The sequence below is a fragment of the Euprymna scolopes genome, chromosome 40, assembly GCF_053919585.1.
Source record: "Euprymna scolopes isolate OS-2025 chromosome 40, ASM5391958v1, whole genome shotgun sequence".
Classification (NCBI taxonomy): domain Eukaryota; kingdom Metazoa; phylum Mollusca; class Cephalopoda; order Sepiida; family Sepiolidae; genus Euprymna; species Euprymna scolopes.
In genome coordinates this window covers 44,387,395-44,409,894 of record NC_136521.1, presented here as the reverse complement: position 1 = coordinate 44,409,894, position 22,500 = coordinate 44,387,395, and the positions used below count along the sequence as shown (strand labels likewise).

At 33.2% G+C, this 22,500-nt stretch overlaps 1 protein-coding gene across 6 annotated transcripts in view; it reads left to right on the top strand.

The window, feature by feature from the left end:
• LOC145265512 (uncharacterized) overlaps positions 1-22,500 on the top strand; it is a 141,063-nt gene that overhangs the window by 41,683 nt on the left and 76,880 nt on the right. Inside the window, exon 1 of one of the 6 annotated variants that reach the window (XM_080121416.1) lies at positions 14,253-15,002. The exons of 3 other annotated variants lie outside the window; for them this stretch is intronic. The gene's annotated coding sequence lies outside the window, so the exon portion shown is untranslated. Of the gene's footprint in view, positions 1-14,252; positions 15,003-22,500 lie in introns of those variants that run through there. 2 more of the 6 variants (XM_080121414.1, XM_080121418.1) reach the window with 2 other exon arrangements.

Below are 22,500 nucleotides of genomic sequence, written 5' to 3'. Positions count from 1 at the left end.
TGGAAATACAATAAATAAAATTATAAACATGTATCCAACCCAACCCTAGCCCTAATTTCAAACCCTAACCCTAACCTGCGCGATTAAAATTAATTTTTTACTCCTTCAAATTTATAAAAAAATAGTTTTCATAGATTCGTATTAGCTGAAAGCAAACAGCAACTTCGTTAAAAATTGCGGAATGCTCGACCGACCGTTTTCGTTTTTTTTCCGTCAGCTTCCGATCTAGACCGAGCCAACTTCGTGGAAATCACGGGTCGATAAATTCAGAAGAACGATTTTGTCTATTTCGCTAGGCGTTTTCCAATCCTCTCATAGTAATGTTCATTACCCAACTTACAATATTCTAAAACCTCATCTTCGGTTTTTGGCCTTTATAATTTTGACTCGTTAGTATAATAATAATAATAATAATAATAATAATAATAATAATAATAATAAAAATTAAAAAAAAATAATAATAATAACAACAATAATAATAATAATAATAAACGAAAATAATAATAATAATAATGATAATAAACACGAAAATAATAATAATAATAATAATAATAATAATAATAATAATAAAAAAAGAAGGTATTATAGAAGACAGTAAAAAATAATATTTAATTTAATATTAACTTGAGCTGGGATCAATGTATGTGAAAAATACATAATAAACACTAGCTGGCTGCCCGACGTTACCCCGTCTTACAATATGTTTAAACATGACATTTTAATTTTATGCAGATTTCGTATGTATTAGTGTTTAATATAATATATATCGGCGGCCTTACCACAGCCCAATAAAAGAGTAATAAAAATTGAACATTCCAATGAATAGTAGACACTTACATGTTTCCCACCCTTGGAAACACCTCAAATGAACTACGAAAATGCTATTTTTATATCTCCAACACATTTTGAAAATAATTTCTAAAGAGGACGCTTCACAGAACGTCTGAAACGCGTTAAAAACGATTTCAATGATTTAAAAACATTATTACAATGATCTAAACATAATTCTCAATGAAAATCAAGACACGGAATAATAAAATAATGTTGAAAAATACACATTGTTGGTGACTACCCCCTTATTTAAATATATATATATATATATATATATATATATATATATATATATATATATATATATATATGGCGATTAAGCTTAATCGCCATATATATTTTATAAATTACTAACTAGCTCTACCTACGTATTAAGCACTTTTGAAGTAAATACTTAAAGTTTACGCATAAATCTATACTTTCGTATATTAATTTTATGTGAGTAAATGAAGTAGTTATATATATATATATATATATATATATATATATATATATATATATATATATATGTGTGTGTGTATGTATGTATGTATGTATATATATATATATATATATAACTACTTCATTTACTCATATAAAATTAATATACGAAAGTATAAATTTATGCGTAAACTTTAAGTATTTACTTCAAAAGTGCTCAATACGTAGGTAGAGCTAGTTAGTAAGTTATAAAATATATATGGCGGTTAAGCTATATATATATATATATATATATATATATATATATATATATATATGTTAGTGCGTGAGGGTGTAAGTGTATTTTGTGTTTTGCTTATTTATATGTGTTGTTATTGGGATTTGTTTAATTGTTAATTATTATTTAATGATAATAATAATAATAATAATAATAATAATAATAATAATAATATAATATAATATAATATATATATATAAATATATATATATATATATATATATATATATATATATATATATATATATATATATATATATAAAATGATTAAATCACTCTTACTGACGTTAAAAACATTTAATAAAATAAATGTTTAAAATTCCACAACATTTCTCGCGGTTAACGGTAACTGAATGGATATAGTCCTTGCTAATGAAGCCGAGTTCGAATCTATGAAATGGTGTTAATCGTGACACCCTATACTGAAGATTCCCGAAAGGATGAAACACTAGTGTCTGTGGGTATTTAATAATAATTATATATATATATATATATATATATATATATATATATATATATATATACATATACATATATATATATATATATATATATATATATATATATATATATATATATATATATATATATATAAATGTTTTTTTATTTGATTTTGTTTAAAGAAAAAACTTACACTGCTGGTAGTATTGGTAAAATAAATAATAATTATTGATTTTAAATTACCAGTAAAGCTAAAATCTATAGATAGCCCCCCCCCCATGTGTGTTCTTACGTTTGAGAAAATATGTGCACATTTAAAATGTGTTTTTACGGTATATATATATATTATTCCTTAATTGGAATTCTATTTTTTGAGATGAGCATTATATGTTAATTTTTATTTTTTATTTCTTTATTAGTTGTTGTTTTTTTTTTTTTTTAATCTTTTTATTGGTTCACAACGTTTCGGCCAACTTCCTCTGGCCTTCGTCAGGTGGTAACCGCGACGGATAGGAACTTCGAATCTCCTAACTGCATTCTCAGCCATCACTGGCATCCGTAGTTGTTGCAGTTAGGAGATTCGAAGTTCCTATCCGTCGCGGTTACCACCTGACGAAGGCCAGAGGAAGTTGGCCGAAACGTTGTGAACCAATAAAAAGATCCAAAAACAACAACTAATAAAGATGAGACTAATAGTCCGAAATAAAAATAAAAATTAACATGTTTTTACGGTATTCAAGAAAAATGGCAATATTATATAGTTAAGTATTTAGAGAGTTATAAAAAATCGAAATCAGAATCGGTAATTGTATCGGAATCGGGAATTTTGGACAGAATCGGTAATTGTACCAGAATCGGGAAAAATATTCCCATCACTAATATATATATATATATATATATATATATATATATATATATATATATATAGCCGATCACCTGGCGTTGTCCGGTCGTAAAATACGCATTAATATTATATCTTAATTCATTCAGATTAAATTTCGTAAAACTACCAAACTAACCAAAAATTATCCGTAAAACAAAAAGAAAAAAAACAAAAGAAAGCTTTTGAGTGTAGGCGAGTGTCAGCAACGTCGTCGATATGAAAAAAAAACACTTTCTTTTTCCAATCGTTTTCTTTGAAACGCCGAAATAACAAGTAATGCAAAGTGTATGAAGTAATTTAAAACATTTTTTGGGGGGTTTTTGCGGAGTTGTTCCTGAGAGATGCTGCAATTATTTTGGCAATCTCAGGAAGAGCAACGGAGCTCGAAAATATCTCCTTCCTGACTCACGAAATAATAATTATATTGTCCAGATTATCATTCAATTCACCAGCGCGCAACTGTCACAATCGATTCTAATTATATTTTCGGTAATTCCATTGAATTGGGTTTTTCAGCCGAAACCATATTTTTAGATTAAAAAAAAAAGAAAAAAATAGAAAACAACAACAACAACAACAACAACAACAACAACAACAAAGCAAAACAAAGATGACGTCAGAGAAACGGATAAAGTGTCAAGGTGTGTTCATTTAATCTTGCTATTTTTAACTTAAGCATGACAGACCTATGACTACATTCTACTACACATTGGAGTTCATTTTGTAAGGATTTAGCCACCTCCTCACAAATAAAGAAAATATTTATTTTCTTTCGCGAATCAATGTCCTTTCTTAGCGATTTGGCCACGCATTGTCCAACCAGTTTGCACGGCCCATTGATTCTATCTGTTCCCCCAAAGAACCTCGGAAGCCCCTTTGGGAATCACAGTTAAGAAAATATAATTCTAATTCAATCTAACTTGACCCTGGCAAAAAAAAAAAAAAAAAAAAAAAAAAAAAATCCCCTATTAATTAATGACCCAAAAGGCTGGCTTTATTTACTGAATAAGTCAAATTATATAACTCACATAAGGAATTCGGTACTAAATGATGATAATAATAATAATAATAATAATAATAATAATAATAATAATAATAATAATAACAACAACAACAACAACAACAATAATAATAATAATAATAATAATAAAATAATAAAAAGTTGATCTGCCGTTAAATAAAGCAACCCAAACGATTTGTCAGCAGAGAGAACTCGGTAAGCATTGAATACAGACCTCTCGTCTCTCATTTCTCTCTCTCTCTCTCTCTCTCTCTCTCTCTCTCTCTCTCTCTCTCTCTTCTGTACCTGTCCATCGACGATCTTTGTCCAAAGATAGCTGCTGACCGACTTGCGACAACCAAATAACGTCCAACTCTTTTTCTTTTTTTCACTTGAACACTGTCCAACTTTTCGTTGTTTTGCTTTAAAAGATATCTTTGTTTTTATTTCTACGTTTACGACTACTAATTAATTTATAGAGGTGCAATCCCCCCAAACTAAATATGCGTGTTCGATGTCTAGTATAGAATGTCGTATTATCATATCGAACGCAATTGTATAAGAGGGGGCGTTTATGAGAAAAGGGAGGTAATGATATGCTTTTACCTATTCTGATTTAAAAAACGTGTTTTTCGGCTCGCTTCCAAGCGGCTGATTTACAACTTTGCAATTTTATTCTTCCTTTTCTATTGTCGTCATGCTATTTAAAAAAAAAAAAAGAATATAAGACGAACCCGAAGTAAGATGTACTTAGGATGCGTGTGCGATGACAATTTTATTTCCAAACAGCTGACAGAGGGTCCAACAGGCAAAAATCATTTTTTTTCATACATCCGTGGACAGGTACAAAGATGCAAGCAATTAATATACGCGTTCATCTCTGAAATTGTTTAAGCGTAACAGACGAAAGAAAAGTGCTAATTAATACTTTAGTTTGACGCCTCGTTCGTCGCACAAATGTTACTCATGTTAGCCGAGGCTTCACTGCTGGAGAAGCTGAAATATCAAAATCATGTTCTTTTATTCATTTATTTTTTTTATTACTTAAGGCATAATGCTACTGATAAGTCTACAAGGCTACCGGGTTTGGATCACTATTTAAGGAGGCATCCTGAATGAGGATTTGTGTCGTAAGGTTTTTGTTAACATTACATTTAAAGTTACAAATTTTGCTGCTAGTCGGATTTGTCAGAATTATTTACGTTAAGGTGAGGATAAAAGTACGGTAAGGGCACATTCGGCGGAAATACTTGTAAAACAAGCACAGTGATGCAGCATTGTGGCGATGGGACAGGGGATGAAGTGCGGTAGACTCTTTTTATACACTGACCAAGAGAAATAAACAAGCGATTGGTGCACCAGTCCAGATGTAACAAAAAAAATTCTATGCACAGACGAATGGTGCCTTTATACAGTAGAACCCCAGGATACGGCATTAAATCCGTTCTGTGGTTGGGATCGTATGGTGAAATCGCCGTATGGCAGGGCCTGAGTAATTTTTTTTATACAGTGCATATTCAAAATAAGTAACAAAATACAGTGTATAATACACATGTATATAAGCAAATAACATTATAAATAATATCGTAAGGCGGGGTAAATATTGAAACCAGGGGCCGAAAAAGATCGTATTCCACATCGTAACCTAAAAAAAAAAAAAAAAAACTGTATCCCGGGACCACCATATCCCGGGGTTCTGCTGTACAGATATAGGCAAGTGTGAAAAGTTTACAATCCCGACAGAGGGATCCCACGCTTTTGCCGCAGACTTGTCAGTATCTCTTTTGTATTTCTACAATCCCTATTGAATTTGAGGGTTTAAAAGTATCAGTCACGGAAATAGGTGGTTGGAAAGGTTTCTTGAAAGAAAATAAAATTTCTTTTAGGTTCATTAAATGTAAACTCTTTCATAGATTTAAAGATCATTTTCTAAGAATGTTTTTAAAAATAGAAATTTCTCCAGACAAGGCATAAAGTCATCTGATGTAAAAGGCTCTAAAAATAATACTTCAAGGTCACAAACTTGACAACGGTAAGTGTTAGATGGAATAGATTATGACCTAGAAAACAGCAATTCTTCCTTCTTTGTCAGAAACATTGCTCATGGAATATGAGAACTAAAGGTAAAAATAAGAGAAGCGAGAGTACCATGACTGCCATCTTCTTGGATGTGTGTGTATGTGTGTGTGTGTGTGTGTGTGTGTGTGTGTGTGAGTGTGCGTGTGTGGGTGTGTTCAATGTCTGGAATAAAGAGCTATGTCATGGTTAAGTTGGAGTTAGTTTAAGACAAGGTTAGGGTTAGGGTAAATATGTAATGTAGTCTGGTTCCGCCATTAAAACGACGTGTCGAGTCAGTATTTTAAGCCGTGACGTAGGTCTGACGTCACGGAACGAAATCCATATATATGCATAGAGCTCGGAACGGAAGGAGAAAGGGATAAAGAAAAGAAAAAGAAAAAGACGCGTGGCGAGTAGGAAGTTACGCTTGGCAAGCACGCGACGTCTCTTCATCTTACACTTCTGAATGAGAGCCAGCTACGCCTGGTGCCGTGTATTGAGAGCTGCTGTGTATTAAGAGTCAGCTGTGTCTGGATATTGAAAATCAGCTGTGTCTGTTACTGTATATTGAGAGCTAGCTGTGTCTGGTGCCGTGTATTGACAGCTAGCTGTGTCTGGTCTCATGTATTGACATCCAACTGTGTCTAGTACCGTATATTGACAGCCAGCTGTGTCTGGTCTGGTGCCGTGTGTTGGCATCTAGCTATGTCTGGTAGCGTGTATTGAGAGCCGGCTGACGTGGCGGTAAGAAAAAGAGAACATATGGGTGGTAAATACGTGTCGGCGACTATGTGTTTAGCGAAGAAAGTAAATAACTTTTTCTTGCATCAGGAAAGTTTGCGTCAAAGTTTTAATTTCCTTTGCGACTGCCTTTACATACAGCATTTGAGTCCGTTAGAGAGAACACGAACGTTACAAATAAGCAACTTGGCTTTTGTTCGGTTCAAAAACTGTAGGAGAACAATTAGTTTCCTAAGAAGACTACAATGCCGGACCGGCTTGAGGTTAGTATACGCTAAGCTATATCGTTTTAGCTTCACACCCCTTATCCATGAAACGGTGTATTATATATGCCTTAGTATAACGCTAGATACATCGTTAGCAATAAGTATTGTGATATGGGACCCAAAATGAGTTGATATGCTATAAACCAACTGCTCAAATTATTTCATTTACTTTAATTAAGGAATATTTTAACATTTATTTTGCATTTCGAGTATTTGGACTAGTGTTTTCATCTTGAGTGTTATTCTCACAACGTTTCACCTGATGTAACTTTCGCTCCCATCCCGGAGTACATTTTGTCAAACCTAGGAATCTTTCTTTCATTGCGGGCGATATTAAAAATTTAAAAAAATAAATAAATAATAAATAACACAATTGCGATTTACCTAAAATTTTTACCCGATCATGATCGACAGAACGAGAGTACACTCACCTTTCTATTGAATAAAGGTTTCGTTCGGAATTCCGTGAAGATTTCCGTGTCCGACATAAAGATGCCGGAGTTCGACAAGATATCTCTGAAAAAAAAAAAAAATGAAAAATAAAATGAAAAAAAAAAATGAAAAAAAAAATGAAAAAAAAATGAAAAAAAAAATGAAAAAAAAATGAAAAAAAAATGAAAAAAAATGAAAAAAAGTGAAAAAAAATGAAAAAAAAAAATGAAAAAAAAATGAAAAAAAAAGAGGTCGAAGATTATATCGGCAAAAACGTTGAGAGAATAACACTTCAGATGAGAATAATAGTCCGAACAATTCAAATTATTCATCCTCATCTAAAAAAAAAAAAAAAAAACTAAAAAAAAAAACATAATATTTATTTTGTGTGATCAAAGTATATCGGAGAAAAAAAAAAGAAGCTTTATGGAAACAAACGTTGATTAATTCACGTTTGGTATAATGCTAGACGAAATATCAACACATACATTGATGTGGACATAACCCAATCAAGTGAACAAAGTTCCTATCTTTTAAAAGATACGAGTTTTGAAAACGTCACCAGACACGACGTCTCTCTTCTATGCATATAGCACAACGAAACTACGTAATCATATCTACATATCGGACATATCGAACTTCCTATCATCAAAGCTGGGTGTCATAGAGACCATTCAATTCAATTCAATTTAATCTATATATCTATAAAAGTGAGAATGTGGGTGTTCAAGGACACTTCTCAACCTATATACTCAACGAAGTTTTGATCTACAAACTTGAAATTTGGTATATAAGGTATTTAGACACGTGAAAAATTTTTTAATCGGTTTTCATCCGAAAAAAAGGGCTGCTAAGAGGTCAAAATTGAAAAAACTGGGGATCATCGGATTTTTATCTGTTTTTCAACTGTTTCACGAATGTGCATGCGTAAATCGTTCACTTGACAGATTCTTTATGTAAAGTATAAGTAGGTTTGAAAACACTTTTTTAGGTTTTGGTTTCAATCTCAGCTCAAGTATTCTTTTATACTTACAAGTGAACTGTTAAAAAAGAAAACATAATACTCGCATGCACATGTCTCAGTTTCTGTATGAGTTAAAATATAATATTTGTGTGTATTTTACGATCAGACAACGCCGGGCGGCCTGCTCGTTTATTTGATAGAAGGTAAAACTATCGTGCTTCAATACCATTTAGAGAAAGAGTGGTAAAAATTTAGAGAAGTGGACACAGTAGTCGAGCACCTGTTTCAAATGTACCTTAAATTGTCGCAGCAATTATTACTTCGCTAAAAATATACGACATAATCACGTTGACACACTGGTTCTCGTTAGATCACCGAAGTTAAGCAACGTTGAGCCTGGAGAGTACTGAAATGGGTGACCATTTTATCAATTTCAGTTCCAGGTACTGTATGTGCCCTCCGTTTATTTTGGCATTGTTTCCAGCCATCCTGGACTCCTTGCCACTGGACTCAAGCATTCAGGAGAGGTGCGGTTGGGGTTTGCGCAACCCTTGTCTTACAATTACTCGCGCAGCTACTCTTACAGGGGGTATCCATTGTCTCTCGAGACTGAACGGAGGCATCCATATTAGTTCACTTGGAAGTCTATTCCAATGTCCATGGTTTCTGATCGAGAACGCAGCCATCCTTCGGTTCAATTGAAATCGGTGATGAAATAGTTTCTTGTAGTGTCCGCATAGAACTCTTTCCAGTGCAGGAGTGAATAATAGATCTTGAGGTATATCATAATGACTATTGAGGTATATCATAATGACTATTGAGGTATATCATAATAACTATTGAGGTATATCATAATGACCATTGAGGAAATTGCAGGCTTAAATGAGATCCTCGCGTAATCATCTATGCTCAAGGGAGAAAAGGTTAAACGTTTAGAGTTGCTTTTCATAGAACAAATCCGATAGATCAGGGTTTCTCAAACTGTGGGACACCATGGAGCCCCTGAGCAGGGTAAATGTTTTTCACGGCGGAGCAAGGAAGGGGAGGGCAGTAGCTCTTGATATATCTAAGGCTTTTGACAGGGTATGGCACGATGGTCTTCTGATGAAAATAAAATCTTATGGTATTACTGGACGAATGCTTAGCATATTTAGATCCTTCTTAAATGAGAGAAGATTCCAGGTTGTTCTCGATGGGCGTACGTCCAAAAAAATTTGATATAAATGCGGGTGTGCCTCAGGGATCGATTCTTGGACCTTTGTTATTTCTGATATTCATAAATGACTTACCTGATAAAATTGTCTCTCAGATGGGTATATTTGCTGATGACACCACGCTCTATATCAGGCACGTGGGGGAAAACTAATGAGCACATATCTAAGGTAATGGCCGAAACCCTTGAGGAAAGTTTGCAGTAAAATTGGGATAAAAAATGGATGGTAACGTTTAACGCTGCCAAGACAAAGCTTGTTTCCTTTAATAATTACATGAAACCTTACCAACTTACTTATCGCTAGAGATACTTTACCTGAGAGCACTTCGTTCAAGCTCTTTGGCTTAACGTTCACAGGAAACATGAGTTGGAATAAATACATTGAGATCATTGGTAAGCTGCTGCAAAGAAGGTGGGTGCTAGAAAGTTACTTACCCCTGAACGTATTCTGTACTTTTACAAAGTCAGTTTCCATGTATGGAGTACTGCCGTCACATTTGGGCTACTGCTACTAGTCTCTCGCTCCTGGACAGGGTCCAAAAGAGAGTCGCCAATCGAATAGGTCCCGACCTGTCATCTAAACTTCTGTCCCACCGACGAAATGTTGCATCCCTCTGCCTGTTTTACAAGTATTTTAATGGTATATTCTCGGGCGAACAACATGCACTTGTACCCCCTCGACAAAAATACCCCCGATAAACCCGACAAGCAGCAAAGTCCCACCCCTACACAGTTGAGATCCCTAGATGTAAAAAAGACTTTTACTCTAATAGCTTCTTCACCACACCTACAAGACTTTGGAATTCTCTTCCGGTTTCCTGCTTCCCCAACGGTACTGACATGCAGAAGTACAAGCGTAATGTGAACAAACATCTTGCTGCAAAACTCCCTACATAGTACCTCTGCAACTTAGGTTCCTGATAGTAGCCCCCCTACTCAAAGTGGCAATGTTCCTTGTTTGGGGTGAAAATGTAATTTAAAAAAAAAGCGCTAACTAATGGTAATGTTTACAAACTATTTTTTGATTAATCAAAAAATTTTACATTTTTTCGTTGATTTATTTTTCTTTTCCATTAACCATCCTGAAACTCTGTACACTATGTAGTGTGTGCCTCATATTTTTTCCAGTAAAACGGGTCAATGATTAAATGTCTGAAGCCATTAAACTTTTTATATAAAGCATTTAAGAAAGGGCTTCTGGGCCCCTTGGCTCCACTTACGGAACTCCAGGGCCCCGTGAAGCCCTCTTGAGTAATTCTGCATCATTCGCGAAGCAAGGCTTTGACCTGTTTCCAGATGCTGGCTATCTCTCAAGATGTCCTTAATCCATTAAATGAGACTAAGAGGTCCTTAATCCATTAAATGGAACTATGAGGTTCTTAATCCATTAAATGAGACTAAGAGGCCCTTAATCCAGTAAACGACACTGAGGTCCTTAATCCATTAAATGATATATGAGGTCTTTCGTCCATTATATGAGACTATGAGGCCCTTAATCCATTATATGAGACTATGAGGTCCTTAATCCATTATATGAGACTATGAGGCCCTTAATCCATTATATGAGACTATGAGGTCCTTAATCCATTATATGAGGCTATGAGGTCCTTAATCCATTATATGAGACTATGAGGCCCTTAATCCATTATATGAGACTATGAGGTTCTTTATGCATTAAATGAGACTATGCGGTCTTTAATCCATTAATTGAGAATAAGGAGCTCCTAAATCCATTAAATGAGGCTATGTGGTCCTTAATCTATTGTCCCTTTAAAGACAGCATAGATAGGCCAACAACTAAATCCAATCGCTGCTACATTAGTAATCACCTGAACAAACATAAACTCAAACATTTAGGGCTCCGTCTCTTTAAAACTGTTTATTGCTACGGTAGACGCCGGCTAAGGAATTAGTACTACGATACAAGCCCCAGAAGAATGTCGCAAGGAAAGCCTTTCTCCTACAGCCGAAACAGCAAACAACAGTTAGGAGACAAACGCGCATACTCTTAATAGCACAATATTCCCTGTAAGTACCGCTAGCACTCATTATATATATATATATATATATATATATATATATATATATATATATATATATATATATATATATATATATATTATAATATAAAGCTGAATGTGTGTGTGTGTGTGTGTGTGTGTGTGGTCACGAATAGGCTCCTATATGGTTGACTATTTTAAAAAACTGATTACATATAATGATAGAAGATGTATCGAGACACAGGAATGGGTATGTTTGATCTGGCAGAACGGTTGTTCATTAAAATTGTGGGGTCTGCGTTCATACCTGGTCCACAAAGTATGGAAATAAAAAATTTAAAAATTAAAAAAAAAAAAACGTTTACAAGTGTTTTTGATATAGATGTACATGTTCTAAATGTTTTTACCCATAAATGCAAGAGTAGACATCTTCTCATCGGAGTGAAACATATCTGTAGCTATTGGGTTGTTTTGCTGCCAGAATAATAATTAGAGGATATATACTATTTTATTTAGATACTCAAGAATACAACACACAAATTATAAGGCATGAGCAGCATAAGCGATTAATAACAGACGTGGGTTAAACCCATGGGTAAAAAACAATTTTTTAAGATTGAAAACATAATTTATATCCTTAATTTGTTAAATAAGCCATTGTAGCGCGTTCTGCTGTCTGATTGAATTAATTATTAAATCATAGACGCCTTCTAGTAATCAATGAACCGAAAACATCAAAACGGCCTGAATTATCTCCCTTTAGCTGTTATAGGAAATAAACATCGACTCAGTTTGCAACAGAATTAACTAGCAGTACTTAACAACATAATTGGATTATCTCCCTTCATAACTGTCTTTAGAAACGATATGAAAGCATATTCAAGTAGAATGACAATAAATTTTAAACATTAAATAATAATAAATAGATTAGAATACCTCACTCGAAACGTTATACAAGGATTTATATATAATACAGCCTTTTTATTTATTCTCATATTCAATTAAACTTCAAACCTAAAATGGTCTTAAATCTAAGTACTATAATAACGATAACCTGTAAACATTACTTGCCACTAATACGAAACTAAAATTAACCGTAACCTTATTGCAAGATTGTTACGGCCATACCATAAATATAGAAATAAAAATTAATTCTTTTTATAAAAAAATTAATTATTGTGCAATAAAGAAACAGCGATATCTAATTTAGCAACTCAGCGATATATAAACATTTTTTTAAAAATAGTTTAGGGTTTTCTGTGAAAACTTCTCATGACTCTCTTCTTAAATAAGGATACGAAAATTAGGTGATATATTAATATTTAAATTGGCTTTTCCATATCTATAACAAAGGTAAATGTTTCTCACATGCTTTTCTCATTAAGGAAAATTTTCTTTTCTTTTTCTCTTTCTCTTCAAAAAAGGCTCTATTGTCAAAAGTGTGTTTATTCATAAAGTCTGAAGAAATGCTGGTTTTGGAAATTTTTTTAAACGATATAATGTTTGAAATTGTTCGACTGGACATGGAAACAATTGTAACGTAAAATGAAATACACTTTTTGTTGCCATCAACACCCTTTTTGAAGTCTTGATTTTGCTTTCACAGTATATTAATGCTCGATTATGAAATATGATAGTTTTGTAGCTTACTCCTTAAGTCAACTCTTTTTGGCTTAAAACACATTGGTATATGAAAATTTACTGAATTACACGAACTCAATATATATATGTATGTATATATATATATATATATATTGATGAGATTGTTGATTTATTTATTTTATAAAATATTCTGTGTTATTTTTTCTTCTTTCTTTTTACTCACTAAGTGCTTTTATAGAGAGAAGTTATCTTTGTTTTATATATATATATATATATATATATATATATCATTATAGAATAGACGTTTTTGTTTATTAATTCTATTAATGAGAAAAATAAATAAATTGTTAAAAACCAGTTCATCCCTAACGCTGAACTCTGAAGGATTGGAAAGTACTCAAACTTATGATAAATGCGATTACATCAGCCAGAAGTGAAGACTGTTATTCGGAAGTAGGGAAGGATCGAAAATAGAATTAATAGAAAAAAACCGCCTATTTTATGGAATTAAATATGCCATAGATACAAAATGCTGCCTATATATATATATATATATATATATATATATATATATATATATATATATATATATATATATATGTGTGTGTGTGTGTGTGTGTGTGTGTGTGTGTGTGTGTGTGTGTGTGTGTATATATATATATATATATAGTATTCGCAGTTATTACTTTTGTAAAAACTAGAATCATATAATCATTTAGAAAGTGTACAATTTATGAGGCGGCTGGATGGGAATTGATGCGTGGGTGTTAGTGGATCAGCTAGCGGTGTCATGATTTTATACTAAATAAGGAATGGCAATATGACGTCATATTTTTGTTTGTTTTATGATATGCAAAGTAATGACAGTTTAAACGTCACTGAATTCATCTTCGTCAAAGCGAATTTGATTAGTCCATTCCTGAAAGCAGACAAGAGGGCGGTGCTTTGAGTTTAATATACTTTCTAGTTGACCAATCAGATCAAAGAACACCCACGATTATAAAAAATAACAGAAAAAGGTAAACTATACGCATCAGTTTTTAAAATGGTATGGTTTTAGTGTGTGACAGTTTTTTTTTTTTATTTCGGATCGTTTTGTAAGATTTTGTCGTTGGCAAATGCCACGCCTTTTTTGTATTAGGGGGGACGGCCTTGTTTCTGTTAGTTTTGGTTCGTTATTAGAATATCTTATAAATGTGGTTCCAACTTTGTTAAAGAAATTTGGATCGGGGATTGAAGTCGCTAAGATTTTCGCTAAAGAGTACCACGAGAATCAACTTGAGTTAAAAGAATACGAAAAAGGAAACCAAATAGAAAGAGACAGTCAAAAGAGAGATAGATAGATAGAGACAAAGCGAAACGAAAAGAGAGAGAAAGAGATTTAAAAGAGAGTTAGAGAGAGAGAGAGAGAGATAGAAAGAGATAGAGAGAAGGAAAGAGAGATTGTAAGCGATATATACAGTAAACAAGGAGTTACAACAGAGAAAGTGAAATAAACAGAAGAAGAAGAAGAAAAAAAGATTGAAATAAATGAATTAATATATCACTTTAATTCCGCCATTAAACTATACACATAAACTGGTTCTCCGTGAAAAAAGGAAGCTTTCCTTATTAAACCTTTTGATAATCATCAAGGTGTCTCTGTTCGCGCAGCTTGCAAAGAAGTTTCCATTAATTCACGCACCGACTAAAATCATAAAAGAACCTATTAAAGACGAGCGAGGGAAATTGTTTTAAATTCTTCAAACCCCATCTTTGTTCGTTATACATCTTTCTCTTTCTCTCTCTATATATATTAGATAGAGATATACATATATATCTATATCTGGCAAAAGATTTAGTCATCCCGTTTCGTTCGAACCAGAGGAGAAAAGGTAAGTAAAATTTGGGTTTCATTCATTGGTTTTGACAACCATTATTACACCATTTAATGTACAGCTACAACACTGTGCAAAAAGATTGCCTTGTTTCGTCCATTTTACGGCATATCAACCCTTTATAGTTATTTAATGCTGAATTTAAAAAAAAACTATTGTAAACAATTCGCTAAATACAAGCCACTTTTTATAGTTTTTTGCTATACCCTTTCTAGACATAACAATTTACAAAATAATTTATCACAAGTCAGATTTTACCCATAACAGTTTTTTTTTAATCCACAACTGTTTTAAACATGATAATTTACAAAATAGTTTATTACAAGTCATTTTTTATCTATAACAGTCTTTTTTATATCAACCACTGTTCTTTTACTATAAAACTTTCTAAACATAAGAATTTACAAAATAATTTATTACAAACCTTTTTATACAGAACAGTTTTTTTTAAATTCACAACTGTTTATTTTACTATAACACGTTCTAAATATTACAATTTACAAATAATTTATTATTAGTTTTACACGTAACAGTTTTTAATCGATAACAGTTTTTACTTTTTAAGCATTTAGTCAGTTTTTACCCATAACAGTTAAAAAATCCATAGCTGTTTTTTACTATAACACTTTCTACACATAATAATTTAATAAATAATTTATTGCAAGTCATTTTTTTTACCCAGAACAGTTTTTTTAATCCACAACAGTTTTTTTTACTATAACGCATTTTAAACAACAATTTACAAAATAATTTATTACAAGTCAGTTTTTACCATAACAGTTTTTTAATCAACAGCAGTTTTTAATTTTTAAGCATGACGGTTTAAAATAATTTATTACAAGTCAGTTTTTACCCATAACAGTTTTTGCGATTACAATTTTTTTACACATAAGAGCTTAAAACATAATTTAACAAAAGTCAGTTTTTATTCATGGCACTAAAAAATTAGCACAAATCTATCTGTATCCATAACAGTGTTTTTTTTAAATGATAACAGTTTATTACCAATAAGTTTTTTTACCCATAAGACATTTTAAATCTGACAATTTGAGAAATAATTTTACACAAGTCATTTCTTACTTATATTATATGTTAGATACTATACTGTTTACCTATAACAGTTTTTAAAAACCTATAACAGTTTTTCATAACAGTTGGAGAATAATTTAAACCACGTTTACTGATAAAAGTTGTTTTTATGAAAGACAGATTTATCATTACTTTAGTAGAAGTCACTATTTACCCAGGACATTTGTATTTACCAATGACATTTTTTTTTTGTTTTAAAACCAATTATTACTAGCGGAAGGGGGGGGGCTTTGCCCGGTCATAAAATACGCTTAAATATGATATTTTAATGTGTCCAGATTTCGTATAGACTCGTGATTTCAAAATTAAAAAAAAGTATTTGCATGCCATCAGCTAAGAATCGAAACCGAAAGCAAAATTGTAGCATTCAAAGCTGGTGACGTTACCACTGTACAAACGTAACATATGAACTGATTAAAAATTAAAAATAAACTAAGATGAATGTACAAAACGTATAACGATTTTTTTTTTCAATTTTGACCCATTTTAGATCCATTAAAAACTATTTTAATGGTTAAAGACCCATAAAAGAACTGTCCGTAAAAAATCTAATCTGCGACTTTTAGTTTAGGGGGAGATAGAGTTTGAAAATATGGAGACAGACAGACATATAGCCTTCTATATATTATGTTTAACACGTCATCTTACCTTCTCCAGCCGAAAAAAGAAATATTTTTCCGTTGTGACCTATTTACAACTCGGCATTTCCATGAAGAGAACCGGAAGTTTATCTTTCAACTGTTTCGGCGTTTATGAACGGCGCCATCATCCCCGTCTTGAAAGAATTCCATTGTTGACTGAATATAATAATGAATTACTCACACCAGAGAACATCCTATATCTTTACAAAGTCACCCCCCTCCACCATACATGTGATATCGTTGCCACACCTGGGCAGGTTCCTCTACTACCAGTTTCTCATTCTTAGACTGAGCACAAAAAGAATCTCAAATCTAACAGGTCCCGCACTACCTGATATGTTCTAACCTCTGTCCCATCGCCACCGTGTCGCACACATGGTCCTGTTTTACAAAAACTTTAATTGAATCCGCTCTAATGAACTCGAAGCACTTGTGCTCTCTCGACGTACAAACTCGAAGCACTTGTGCCCTCTCGACGTACGAACTCGAAGCACTTGTGCTCTCTCGACATACGAACTCGAAGCACTTGTGCCCTCTCGACGTACGAACTCGAAGCACTTGTGCCCTCTCGACGTACGAACTCGAAGCACTTGTGCCCCCTCGACGTACTTACTCCCGATAAAATCGACAAGTAGCAAAATTCCACCCCGTTTACTGTTGAAGTTGCTAGATGTCGGAAAGCCTACTACTCTAATAGTTTCTTCTCTCGTATTGCTAGACTTTGGAATTCCTACCCTGTTTCCTGCTTCTCTTACTGTATTAACAGGCAGAACTTTAAATGTAATATAAACAGACATCTCGCTGCTCAACTCCCTACAGTCCTCTGTTAGACACGATCCGAAATAATAGCCCTCTATGTTCCAAGTGGCAATATGCCTTGTTTTTTATTTGGGGGGGGGTGAAAAAAACAAACAAAAAAAAACAAAAAACAAACAAAAAAAGCTCCAAAAAAAAAAAAAAAAAAAAAAAAATACGATGCCTCCGTTCAGTCTTGAAAGACAAAGGATAACTCTTGTATAAGGCAGCTGCGCGTGTAATTGTAAGGCAAGGGTTGCGCAATCTCAAACCAGACCTTTCCTGAATCGGCACTGTTTGAGTTCAGTGGCAAGGAAAAGTCAAGGATGACTGGAAACAATGCTGAGATAAGCAGAGAGCACATACAGCACCAGGAAGTTCAAAATGGTCACCCATTTAGTACTGACCAGGTTCAACGTTGCTTAACTTCAGTGATCCAGCGGTGTGTCAACGTGATTATGCACCCCCCGGAAAAAAACAAAGCAAATAAAACAATACAAAGTACACGATTTAGCGAGTGAGCCGATAGCACGTTGAATACTGACGAGTTATCCAAAATCCGGGTTACCAACCCGAGCATGACTGCGTCGTCGTAGGTTCTTATCAGCCGAGACTAGTATCACAGGATATCTGTATTTACTATTTCCCATTTATTTTGTTTATTTGTTATCCATTTTTTGTTATGTCGGTTGCTTTCCGCATTCGAGGATTTTCTATAGTTTTTTTTCCAGCTATTTTCACCATTTTCGTTGTATGCTTTCACACTTCCGGTTGATGACTATTTCTCTACACATTTTATCCGGTCTTAAGTTACTTAGAAATAGACGATTTCCCGATTTCGATTTTAATAAAAATATGGGACTGTGAAACATTCGTTGATCATCATTCAATTTCGGCCCTAACTACTAGTGTGTATATATATATATATATATATATATATATATATATATATATATATATATATATATATATATATATATATATATATATATATATACTAGCAAAAGTACCCGTCGTTGACTGGGTTCAAAAACAGCCTGCAGAAAATGGACTCTGATTTATGAAAGTATGATAGCTTATGAAAAGGAAGGGTTGTAAATTTGAGTTGAATTTGGGGGTATCAAAACCAAAGCAAAATATGATGAAAGTAAAAATAAAACAGATAAACGCCATAATTTATTATACCATACCTAGTCCACACGTAAACACTTATCACAATATTCTGTGGATCTATATTAAAAAACCTTGTTAAACTTTGTGACATATTTCCATTCTATGGAGGCCAGGTGCGAACGAACACCCCATAATTTTATTATATCATATTTCTTCTAACTGAAACATAATTATCAAAGTATACTTACGCAGATAGATATGAAAAGTCTTTATTAAAGTTTGTGCCTATTTCCATTCTATGGAGGCCAGGCGCGAACGCGGGCCCTACAATTTATTATACCATCCCTATTTAAGTTAAAATATACTTATCAAAGTATTCTTATGTACATCTATATCAAACACACTTTGTAAGCGTTTTTTTTTATTTTTTTAATTTATTTCCATACTTTGTGGACCAGCCGCGAACGCACACCCCACAATTTTAATTTTTAATGAACCACCGTTCTGCCAGATCAAATATACCCATTCCTGTGTCTCGATACATCTACCATTATATGTAATCAGTTTTTTTAAAATAGTCAACCATATAGGAGCCTATTCGTGACCACACACACACACACACACACACACACACACACACACACACACACACACACACACACACATTATATTATAAATATATAATATATATGCATACACACACGCACACACACATATATACACTTGTGCCCGATATTATTCATACCCCTCGGATCTTTGACATTTCTATAAGAATATTGCTCAAACCAGAAGGTAGACAATATTAAAGGGATTTCAAACAATAAATCAAGCATAAACATTTAATTTAAACTCAACAAATAAATAAATTATGCAAGTTTGAAACAGTATACAAAGAAAAACAATAATGGCACTAGTTCAAAATTATTCATACCTCTCTTACTAATAGTCAATAGCATGCCCTTTATTCTTAATAACTGCCTGTAACCGTTTTGGATATTTATCAACAAGGTTTTTACAAGCATCAACACTGATTTTTTACCATTCTTCAATGCAGTAGTTCTCCAAATCCCTCAAATTTCTAGGTTTCCGCTTTTTAACCTCAGTTTTCAATATGTGCCAGAGGTTTTCGATAGGGTTCAGGTCGGGACTCTGGCTAGGCCATTCCAAAATATTAATTTGATTATCCTCAAACCATTTCTTGACTATTTTGGCAGTATGTTTTGGATCATTATCCTGTTGAAGGACCCAGTTTGGTCCTAAATGGAGCTTCTCCGCATCCTGTCTAATGTTTTTCTGGAGTATCTCCAAATATTGCTCCTTCTTCATGGTTCCATCTATCTTGACCAAACTACCTGGACCACTAGCCGAAAAGGAGCCCCAAAACATTATGCTACCACCACCATGTTTCACCGTGGGTATGGTGTTCTTTGGGTTGTAAGCTTCTCCTTTCTTCCTCCAAACGTAAGAAGCATCCATATGGCCAAACAATTCAATTTTTGTTTCGTCAGTCCACAAAATACTTGAGAAAACGGACTCTGAAGAATTCACATGGGTCCTAGCAAACTTTAGGCGTGCTGCAAGGTGTTTTCGGTGTGCAATGGAGTCCTTCTTGGTCTTCTTCCTTTCAGACTATTTTCATGCAGAGTCCTTTGCAATGTTTGCCTTGATATTTTTATGCCAGAAGACTCCAGATTTTCTAAAATGTCCTTAGTAGTGGTGGTTGGATTTGCATTAACACTTCTTTCAATATTCCTGGTGGCTCTAGCAGACAGTTTCCTTTTCCTTCCTCTACCAATCAAGTTGTTTGTTGTGTGGTGGCTCTGGAATTTTTTGATGATGCTCTGTACTGTTGCTGTAGGAACCTCAAATTTCTTGGAAATTGACTTGTAACCTAAACCATCCTTATGTGAATTCACAATTTTAGTCCTAAGATCATTACTAAGCTCTTTTTTCTTCCCCATTCTAATAATTTTTATTCTTTTATTGGTTTTCAGTTGACATCATTTTAATTTCTGAAAAATGCAAAAAACGAAATGAAATTAATCAAAGGTTGTATAAAAGCATTCAAAATAAGAATCAAACAGGAAACAAACAGTCAGAAACTCGATTAATACTGAAAAAATAAGGGGGGTATGATTATTTTTGAACATTGCAGATTTTATAAATAGCTGTATATTTCTTTTATTACAAGTATCCCGAGATTTTAAAATGACGAAAATGATCAGAAGAGGTTTATTAAGAATATGTATCAATATGGACGTAAACAATAAATTCTTACAAAGTTACACCTAATAAACTCAATTTTCAAGGAGGGGTATGAATAATATCGGGCACAAGTGTATATAATTAAATCAACGCTTCTATAACGGAACTCACACCCCTGACGTTAATCTCGCGTTGCCAACGTACCGTTCCGACATTTCAAAATACAACCGCCCAGAGACAACGTGCGGATCTTTACTAACTGAATTTTCTTTCGTCCAACTTTACAACATGGCAAGAAAGAGAAAAGAAGAAAGAAAAAAATAATGTACAAAATACTGAGGATGGTGTTTGACTTTGAAATATGTTCATAAATTATTAATTTCAAAAGAAGTAAAACATTTTTTATTTTCGAAATATTACGTTGTGATTTGGCTTTCAAGCGCACCTGGTGCATATATAATTATATCATGTTATGTTTTGTGTGTGTGTGTGTGTAAGTTGAGTTTTTCTTCGCACTTACATAGATATTAAAAGCCTACTTTTTCGACTTAATTAAAGTCATCTTAAAACGATCATCTTAATATACTCAGTCATGGATGTGCAAACGACTAAATTAAAATGCACTAATTTGCATATTCTAAAAAAAATGAACTTTCATTAATGAAATATTCTTTCTTTTATTGTTTCAAGTTAGATTAATTTCATTTCAGTATTGCGAATGATCTTATTTATATATTTTTCTACATTGTGGATAATTGCGTAGCATTTATGGTGATAACGTTATAGCGCACACAAATATGTTTATCTCTCTCTCTCTCTTTCTTTCTCTCTTTCTTTCTCTCTCTCTCTCTCTCTCTCTCTCTCTCTCTCTATATATATATATATATATATATATATAAGTGACTTTTTCTGTGTTTGTGTGCGGAATGTCTCTACCAAACTCCTCTCTGAAGTTTTGGCCTACAGTCTTAAAATTTGACAAATAGAGGATTTGGGCCCGTAAAACGATTTCGATTTTGTTTTACGCCTTTAAAAATAACTGCTAAAAGGTCAAAACTGAAAAAACAAGTCACCTTTGGCAAAATTAAAAGCGCGAAAATAAACAGTATTCCTGTGTTTGTTTCTGTGTGTTTCTTAATAATATACGTCATAGTAGATGGCGTCATAGTAGATGACGTCATCATATATGGCGTCAACGTTAAATATGAGATTATAATAGATTACAATCCCGAGCACCGTCGAGTCTAACTGTTTGCAGACACACACACATACACACACACTCACACACACACACATATATATATATGTGTGTGTGTGTGTGTGTGTGTGTATATATAAGTTAACCGAATCGTATCGTTTATTTAAACTTTCACTTAATTGCCGTGCAACTGTGAAACTGCTCAGGTGTTCAGAAAATTTTCTTACTAATGGACTTCTGTAGATTAATGACAAGATCTTTAGGGACATCGTTTAAAAACGATTTCAGTTAATTAGACTGTTTAAAATTAATTAAAAAGTATCGCTAATGATTAGATTTCTTGAACTAAGCAAACAAGACTTCTTTGTCTGGAATATTTTTTTCATGTCAACCCGACGGTCCGCCTGTAAAAGCGAAACACCTCAAACCAGGCACTATACGAGTTACACAGCAA